Here is a 9460-nt window from a genome sequence, read left to right on the forward strand (position 1 = left end):
GTTACATGTTGAAGGCTAGAATTGAAGAGGTCGCTATAGTAACGAAAATCACTGTTGTCACATATTTTAAATAAAAAACATAAGTTTATTTTTAATGTTGCTAACAATTATTATTATATATATACAAGAATTGCTTGTTTAAAGGTATAACATTGTTATTGGTAAATCGATTCCAACCATTATGGTTGGGAACGAAAGACTGGAGGTGGTCGAGCAATACGTGTATCTTGGACATATTCTATCATTTTACAAAACACATCAGAAGAAGGAGATCTCCAGGAGAATCCAGCTGAGTTGGGCGGCATTCAATAAACTAGCGGACATCCTCAAACCCGTTAACATTCCACAATGCCTGAAAACTCGTCTCTTTAACCAATGTGTCCTGCCCATCATGACCTACGGTGCCGAGACATGGACGCTCACGAAGGAGGCTGTGCATAAAATCCGCGTAGCACAGAGAGCCATGGAGCGCGCCATGCTCGGCATCAAACTTCAAGACCGAGTGAGGAATGCCGAGATCCGACGCCGCACCAAAGTGCAAGACGTCGGATACGTCATTACCAAACTTAAATGGAGCTGGGCGGGACATGTTGCCAGACAGAGTGATGGCAGGTGGGCCAAAATGTTAACGGAATGGTGGCCGCTTTCAGACGAAAGGAGTGCCTGGCGTCCGTTGGCTCGTCACTTCGGTCACTTCTGGATGAGATTGGCTCAGGACCGGGATAAGTGGCGTACGCGAGGAGAGGCCTATGCTCAGCAGTGGGCGATAGTAGGCTGGTATGAATGAATGAATGAATGATAACATTGTTAAGTACCTACGTTTAAGTTTATCTCCAAGGTCTGTGTTCACGGGGCGGTCACTTTTTCTAAATTTATTTTTGTTATTAGATAGCCGAATGGATTCCGGACTACTTTTAAAGCAACCACACCGCTAAAACGACTAAGAACTAGTGATTTTATAAATAATTTTAATTGCAACAGTGCCGCTGCCGCGTGAAGGAACACAGAAGCATATATGATTAGATATTATTATGGTCATTCATAATTAGCCTCATGCATGAAGTTTATATTTGAACGAAATATGTTTTATTCGGATGTTTGTTACCGTTATATCATGTTACAAATGCATTTCCGTTTTTAAATTACCATTTAATTACTTAAAATTATAAATAAAAAGCACAAAAATTTGCCCGCGAAAAGCTAGCGAGCGAAACGCTCGAAACGCCACGTGACGTCACGCGTTCGACAGATTAGTGTCATTAGTAGCAAACGTCAGTTGGGCCGCCCAACGTGTGACGTCATCACGCTCTGTCGAATTCGCGCCAAAAATTATGAGCGTTTCAACCGCTCAAAAATTTTCAACATTTTAAATATTTTTTAATAAAATAATGTTAAGGTTTACAAAAGTATTTTTATCATTTCCGGTGTTCCAACGATATAAATTATGAATCCAAAAATAAAAATAAATTCATGCATGGAGCTAATTAAAGTAATCGCAACTAATGACCAACACTAATGTTACTTAATGTATATTTTAAGGTAATTAGATAAAAAAAGATAAGAAGAAAAGGTTATTGGACAATTTTACACAATTTGACCTAGTAAGCTCATTTGGTTTGGGTCTTGGGTCACCGATTTAAACGTTCACGATTTTTACTCATTATTATTTATCTCCACGGGACTTAATCGCGTAAAATAGTTTTAAATTTACCTCCGACGTTTCGAGGACGGCGTTGTCCCCGTGGTCTCGGAGAAGACTGGCTAAAGTTGACATCAACATCTTCTAGGCGCGCGAGTTTTTCGAACTACCCGCACTTGGTCTTGTTTATTAACTTGAACGTTTTGCGCACTAGGGATGCTACCGGGTCGACACACAAAAGTCGAAAGTTGAAAAATCGAATATTGTGAGTGTTGTGTGAGGCTAGTAAAAAAAAAAAAAAAGATCCTGACATACCTCTTTCGCTTCCTTCACTTTCATAACATTCCTCATACACGCTCGCCGGTTTAGGGTGCTCTTGACCTGGCCTTTCTTCAGGATTTCCCCGATCTGATCAGATCTGATACATAGGTAGAACTATCAAAAGATTAGTCGACTTCACTGGCGACCGAAGAGCTGGCAGCTTTCTCGCGCAACGTATTAGCATCGCAATACAGCGGGGAAATGCTGCCAGCATCCTCGGCACCATACCAAAAGTTGTTATTCTTAGTTACTTTTAGTTTTACTTTTAATTGAATAATAATAAAAATATTATTTAACTACAGTAATAGTTAAGGAGCAAAATAAATAAGAAGAAAGATGTATTTTAGTTTTATTTAGTTTTAGTTTTTAGTTTTAATTTAGTTTTATTTAACAGATTTGTTTTTAAGAAATGTATTCTCAATTTTGGGAACAAATCAAATTATTTTATTAAATATTTTGATGTTTTTTTTTAAGTAGTCACACTACTATATAAATTATAAACTGTAATAGTTGTCATATAACAAAGAAAAAGTGACGAAGCCCTCCAGTGGAGGGCCTTCACCACTGGAGGGCTTCGTCACTTTTTCTTTATTATATGACATCTATTACAGTTTATGAGAAATAAATTGTTATTTCTTAGATAATAAAATATCATAGGTAGATTTTTTTTTATAACCTGTAGTATCCCACTGCTGGGCAAAGGCCTCTCCCTTAGATTTCCATGACTCCCGTTGTTGAGCTGTTTCCGGCCAGTTATTAGTGAAGGTGTCTAAGTCGTCCCGCCATCTCCGCCTGGGCCTGCCACGTCCGCGCTTCTTTTGCGGCATCCACTTGGTGGCTATACTAGCCCACCTATCCGGATGCATGCGGCAGACGTGACCTGCCCAGTCCCATAGGTAGATAAGTTAAAAAAAATAGGAATTTTCATATTATGTGAACCGATATAGAACCAAAGTAGTTATATTAACCCGGACACTTGAGGTCCGGCCTGTGAGGAGCTGAGAGCCCTTGAAGGTAAGTAAGGTAAGTAATACTCGTTAAGTCAAGCTTGGTTTGGTCGTCCAACACTTAGCGACTAAATGTACTAGTAAGACAGGTTTGATTCCCTGCTCTGCTTCCTTTTACTTGCATAAAGGGAAGGCATACCAAATAATTCAGAATTGGGCAAAAATTATCTACTTACGAATAACCGGGAAGATAACTAAATCATCTTTTATTTGAAATAACTAAATAATACGTCATTTGTTATTTTGAATTTATCTAGATCAGTTTCATTTTTATCTAGATAAACTAGTTGGGATTTCAAATAAAAGATGAATGTCAGTAGTACAGTGTAAGAGTGACGGTTTGACCCGACGACGTGACATTCTATAAATTTATTATTATAAGCTTACTTCAATAACAAACGAGGCCAGTTATCTTCATCTAGATAATTTATTAAAATAAATAAAGTTGTCAACGCACTATTTGTGATTGAATTTATCTTCGAATAAATTTATTTGAAATGATTTTATTTGAAATAATTATCTAGATAAGAAAATATCTAGATAACGCCTAACTCTGTCAAATACCAACTAGCGAGCATTTTTTAAGTCACTACAGCAACCATAGATATAGTATATACAAGTAGTTATAAGTAGTATAAGAGAAAGATATATTCATGTATTGACAGTTTCATGTATGGCAGCATAATCATTTCACTCTTATAAATTTCGGTATGTCGCCATCGGCTTGCTATGATGCCATAACCCGACCATGAAAAAATGTCCGGTCGGTGATAAGGACAAAGCATGGCACTATTTTCTCTTTCCTCTTATAGGAATCGCAATGACATACTGTATACGAATCGCGATTCCTATAAGAGGAAAGAGAAAATAGTGCCATGCTTTGTCCTTATCTCCGACCGGGCGGCATCATACGTAGGAGGCGATGGCGAAATACCGAAATTTATAAGAGTGAAAGGGAATAAATCCTATGCTGCCTAAATTTTATATAAATATTCTTTCTCTTACCCCCGGTCGCTCGGTGGCGCGTCTATAACTACTTGTATATACTATGTCTATGCCTGTAAAGTAAACGTAGTACACTAGTAGCAATAGGACCAGTATAGATGACAATAATTGTTTGCGTCCTACTTTACTCGGTTATTTATTATGTGATACTATAAACAAAAAAAGAAGAAAAAACAATCTTAACTTAAATAGTAATTTCATAGTTTTCGAATTTAGATATTGTAAGGTAACGTTTTTAAAATAAATAAAAATTGACACTTGGCGCGTGTACCGGTCGATGAGAGGTGTGGGAGAATTAAAAATGCAGCGTTCATGCAGATAGGTAGTGAAAGACTCTTTATTGAAGTAAACAACTATACTTGATGATTTTTAGGACCCGCAACGCCATCTGTTCGCGGTAATGAGTATTAGCACATAAGATTGATAGGTTTACATGCAAAATTAGGACTTTAAAATTATTGTGAATACATCAAATAGTATTAATTACTTGAACATACTCCCCCGGAAAGGACGGAGTCCTTTACACAAGGCAAAACACATAATTTAGTTATAGATCTTTGTATAACACCAGACACTGTTCTTATTTCATAAGTCCGAGTTAAGCCATCAGGGCCGGGATGTTTTCCTATGATACCACCTATAGGCCAGCTTCCAGGCGGGAATCGTTGGTCTTTACCCCCCCGAGTAACTTTGAATTATCTAATTTTATCAACGACTCCGTCTTCAAGCTGAATACGACACCGCCATGTAGAAAATCCAAAAACTGATCGAAATAAAAATTTATACTATTATTGAACCTAGATATCGCTACATTGCCCACCCAGTATGTTATTGTCTGGCGAAAAAGTTTCAGCTATTGCTGTAAGCCCCCCGGACAAGAGGGTAAACTTGCGCAATAATATCTGCCCATTGTCCGCGGGGCACCTAAGTAGGGTCGTTTATCTGGCTACCATATCAACTGGTCACGTACATAACTAGTTTAACCGTTATTTTGGTTATATAAGATGGTCCTGGGCTGATTTCCGCCAAGGGCATTTATTGGTGTGGTGATTGGATATGTTTGTACAGTATGTTACTCATGTATGGATTAAAAACCGGCCAAGTGCGAGTCGGACTCGCGTTCCAAGGATTCCGTTCATTACACAATTTAAACAATGTATTTTTTATGTGAAATGTTTTTAAAAAACCCGTACGGGTCGGATCAAAAACTAAGTAATTAAGTCCGACTCACGCTTGACTGCACATTTCTAATAGGTTTTCCTGTAATCTATAAGGTAAAGATCTATTGTGTATTTTTTTCAAAATTTTTGACCCAGTAGTTTCGGAGATAAAGGGGGGGAATGGTAATTTTTTCCCTATTTTCTTGAATAACTTCTAAATTGTTTATCTTAAAATTATAAAAAAAATATATTTGAGATTATCACAATGAGCACTTTTGTTTGATATGTAACACGATATAGTTTGAAAAACTTTATTTTTTAATTTTCTCATTTACCCCCCCAAAGTGGCCCCCGTGTTTAAAATTAATTTGTTTACGTTACATGCCCGTCTTTGGGTCACAAACATACATATGTATACCAAATTTCAATTTAATTGATCGAGTAGTTTCGGAGAAAATTGGCTGTGACAGACGGACAAACAGACAGACAGACAGAACAGACGCACGAGTGATCCTATAAGGGTTCCGTTTTTTCCTTTTGAGGTAACCCTAATTAAAGAAGTGCTCCCTATAAATGAACACTAAGGTTTTCTTCTTTCAGTCAATCGTCAAAGGTTGATATTGGTGGTAGCGCCATCTGTGCGAGAAATTTTCTTGATTTCCGAGACAAAGTTTTTCCTTAGACATGTGTACATGTGAATTTTTATTCTAATAATTTTGTAAATCTGTTGACATTTGTAATTGTAATTTGTAATTTTATATCTTCTTTCAGTCAACCGATTATAGATTACTTAATACGTCACATTCAAATCTTATATTTTCATTGATTCAAATAGATTCGATTTGGCTCGAACAACATTGCAGTCAGTGAAAACTGAGTGAAGTTATCTTATTCTTTTCCGAATAGGTGATGTGAAAAGATTATCATGACAACTTGGCGCTCGCTCTCGTATTAATTCGTACTAACATCACATAATGTGAATTCACTCTTAAAGGGGCCCACTGACTATCAGTCCGCCGGACGATATTGGCCTGTCCGTTAGAACAAAAATTTGACAGTTCCGAACTACTGACAGGCCGATATCGTCCGGCGGACTGATAGTCAGTGGGCCCCTTAAGAGTCCCCGGAAAGCTCGACCGAATTGCACCTTTTCATACAAACGTAGTTCCGCTCTCATTTTAAAATTACGTTTTGGATTGTAATGAAACTTTGCACATACAATGACACGAGGTACATCTAGGTCTGTAATTAGTTTATATAGCTCCAGTTAATAAAACAAACGAAATAGAGCAAAAACAAATTTTGTATGAAAAACTTAAATTCGCCGTATTTTTTAAACTATGGTATCTGAAGCTATATAAACTAATTACAGACGTAGATATACCTTATCCTTATGTAAGTACAAAGTTTCAAAGCAATCTAGCTAGTCGTTTTAAAATGAGAGCGGAACTACGTTTGTATGGAGAACCGAGCTTTTCGAGTTGCTAGGTATCAATTTCTGAACACGAACGTAAATATTTCATCCCTGTAGCATCATACGACATAATACCTATACATATGAACATGAACGAACAAGCTCTGGAGTAAGTGCAAACATTAGATCAAAGAGAGTATATAGGATAGAGGGGTACTGTCATAGTAAATTTTATAGTCACAGCAAAGATAGATATAACTCCGTAATAGATGGATACAGTCTAAGGAAAAAACGTGCCTCGAAAATCACGAAAATTTGATTCTCGATCAGATGGCGCCACTAGTTTTGGCCTACACTCGTATAGAGGGCGTTGACTGTTTCGTTTGTTATTTATAATTTTAACGCATACCAGTAAAAGAACATGGGTCAAAATCATATAAAAATAATTAATGCAAATAAAAAAATCATTTATCCATATTTAAATACATTTTATCGTATTTTTATAAATATTTATTTTTAGTTTTAAAGTGTGTCGACAGATGGCAGTGAATTTACTGGGGTTACAAAGTTTACTATGACAGTACCGCTCTAGTATAAGTTACTCTATGAGTCACAGTAAATTTACTGCCATCTATCGACACACGATTAAAACTAAAAATATAAAAAGTGTATAAATATATATTGGGTGAGTGATTTATTTGTATTTATTATTTTTATATGATTTTGACCCATGTTCTTTCACTGATATGTGTTAAAATTGTTAAATAACAAACGAAACCGTCAAAGCCATCTAAACGGGAATAGGACAAAGGTTGATATTGGTGGTAGCGCCATCTGTGCGAGAAATGTTCTTGATTTCCGAGGCACAGTTTTTCCTTCGACTTTATTCGTCTTATACGGAGTTATATAGGTATTTGATAAGATACACATAGGGGGTATTACATTTAAAAATCACTTAAAAAATTGAAAAAATTGTTTATTTCGGAAAAATATTCACTTAGATACAGTTTTTTTTACTGTTCTCCACACTAGGCGGTGCCTGTCCCGTGGAGGACAAATTGACAAACTGAAATATCTATAAAAACAATTATGGTTTACAAGTTTAAAGTGTATATATTTATATTAATACATTATTTATCCGTTATTATTCAGAAAATAAGATATTCCCGATCATATAAGTGGCGTGTCTGTGAGTAGGCGTGTATTCTTGGTCCTGGATTTCTCGAGTGTTTTGCTTTTTATTTCTCGTCTCGTAAAGAAAGATTTGCAGAGATTCGGGCCCTTCGGAAATATTTTATCGACGCGCCTTTCCCCCGCCTACTTTCATAAATATCTATACCATTTTGATTCTTATTTTTGTCTACATAAGTGTTTATTTATTTAGACGTTAAATGTACAATGGAAATGTTTCTTCAAATGCTTGACAATTATGGTTATTTACGTATTTTGCAGTCTTTATAATTTAAAATATTTAGTTTTTAAGTACAGATGGATTTTAATAACAAAACTTCCGTGAGACACAGACATATTAAATATATTTAGTCATACAAAATATATGACTAAATATATTACTAAATATTTTTGATGATATGACTAAATATTTTTGTATGACTAAAATTGTAAATCTTTATCAGGAATAAAGCCATACGATATAATAATATATTAATAACGGCTAACGGAGGGCTGCGGCCCGCAGTCTGCGCCGGTCCGTCACCGTCCACGCAAGATGACGCTCCTCGGTACGGAGTGAAACAGTTCGAGCATTTTCGATTTAAAATACGTGAGTGACCCGTTATTATTATATTTAATACAGATGGATTCATATAAGCTGCCCCACCCGCACTATTAAACATAAAAGGATACAATGAGTAGTACTATTAGTTATTCTGTGACAATGATGATCGGCTCGGACACCAGATCACAGAATAACTAATAGTACTTGACCAGATCTTCAATCTCCCGTTTCTTGCGGTCTCCAGGTTCCGCTTTTCTGCTAGTAAACTAAAATATCTTAGGTACATTTAGTAAGGTCTTACAGAGGATGCCAATACTTCCATTTAAAACCCGCAAAGTTGGTCTGTCTGTAGGTGTACAGTTACATTTCTCGTTCCTATCCCATTTCTAATTTTAGATCCGTGAGATTTTTATGTCCTATTGTATGAGCTATTTAAGTAAATACACCTATTAGGGTAATGTGCCGCTTAAGGTGAGTAACGTTGTGCTCATGTGCTGGCAAACCGGTTTTTATTTGTATGAAAATTCGGTTAATAACCGGTTTTTTTCATACAATTAAAAACCGGTTTGCATTCCCTAGCTGGCACTGATAGCAGTTTACCAACTGTTACATTATATTCTTTTATTAGTTTACCAAGTAAGTTAAAATTAGTCTTGTCTGAAAAATCCCAGTTTAAACAAGTTTTCACTAATTAAGTTGTGGAAAACTAGTTTCAACTGATAAAAATGCGTTTTAACTAGGAAAAACGTAATTACCATACGAAAGCTAGGGAATGCAATCTCGTACCAAGATTGGCGATTCGAGATCTCGCACGAAAAATCTGAATCGAGATTGGGTGTTTCGAGATCTCGACCGTCTTTCGACTTGCGAGATCGAGATTAACCCTTAACCCTACCTACGTTCGATTTCTATAGCATGAAGTCATTTCTAGAGGTCATGTAGACCACTGTTTGAAATGGGTCTAAAATATTTATAAGTATTATGTTAGAGGGACAATTAAATAATATTTACCTATGTAATGGTTTAAGACATTTATTAACAAATATCGATACAACATTAATCAATAACATATAGCTTGAACTTAACATATAATATTTTTCTTACTTTTAACAAAAAAAGAATTGTAAGTCCTTTGGGACAAGATATCACAAAATATTATTTAATGATATATATTTTTTT

This window comes from Cydia strobilella, chromosome Z, assembly GCF_947568885.1.
Source record: "Cydia strobilella chromosome Z, ilCydStro3.1, whole genome shotgun sequence".
Lineage (NCBI taxonomy): Eukaryota > Metazoa > Arthropoda > Insecta > Lepidoptera > Tortricidae > Cydia > Cydia strobilella.